At 31.8% G+C, this 936-nt stretch overlaps 1 protein-coding gene across 4 annotated transcripts in view; it reads left to right on the forward strand.

Moving 5' to 3' along the window:
- The window catches only part of LOC106882622 (protein Wnt-9a), a 277020-nt gene that overhangs the window by 234288 nt on the left and 41796 nt on the right, over nucleotides 1–936 (forward strand). The gene's annotated exons all lie outside the window — the stretch shown is intronic.

The following is a 936-nucleotide window of genomic DNA, read 5'->3' on the forward strand; positions in this document are numbered from 1 at the left end:
ATATATATATATATATATATATATATATACACGCACACACTCATATACATACATACTATATATATATATATTTATATATGCATGTATAAACTCACACACACACACAAACACAAAGGGGCAGACAGAGAGGCAGACGGACGGAGGAACGGACAGACAGACAGACAGACAGGCAGCTAGACAGATTGATAGATAGATAAAAAAAAACATTCCAGGGATGTCAATGGCAAGGAATGATTTGTTTTCATTTTTATTAAATTTGGTTATGTATAAAGCTTTTTGAGTGTGTATAATGAGGCAGGGAGAATTCCTAATGTTTGGGACCGTTTTCACCGCATATAAATTCAAACAAGAATAAACACACACCCCCACACAAATAAATTATGTTAAGAAACAAACGAAACGCTATTCAATCCAATGTTGTCGATATATTAAGAAACTGTTGATCAATCAGTCCATTATTTACTCAGAGTTTCACAGTTAGACAGGTGTGATTATACACAAACTTTACCTGAGTTATGCAATGCTGTAATGCAAACAACTTTCAGGTATAAAACTTGAAGTCAGGAACTGAATCATTCATTAATTCCAAAGAAGTAATTAACTCAATAACAACACGTATTGATTACACATTCTCTGAATATATATGTGTGCGTGTGTGTGTGTGTGTGTTTGTGTGTGTATTTATATATATATTGATAGATATATATGCATATATATATATAAATATATATAAGCTGATATATATATACATGTATATATGTATGTATGTATATATCTTGAAATTGATATTTCGCTTAGGAATAGCGATGATAATAACCTAGAGTTAGGACTCAATACACGTTTGCTTCAGAGCGAAACGTCAGTCAAGTGCAGAGCGGTAGTAAGAAGTTCGAATCATAAAAGAATAGACAATCATGTTATGAACTTCAATAGCTT

This window comes from Octopus bimaculoides, chromosome 23 (genome assembly GCF_001194135.2).
Source record: "Octopus bimaculoides isolate UCB-OBI-ISO-001 chromosome 23, ASM119413v2, whole genome shotgun sequence".
NCBI lineage: Eukaryota > Metazoa > Mollusca > Cephalopoda > Octopoda > Octopodidae > Octopus > Octopus bimaculoides.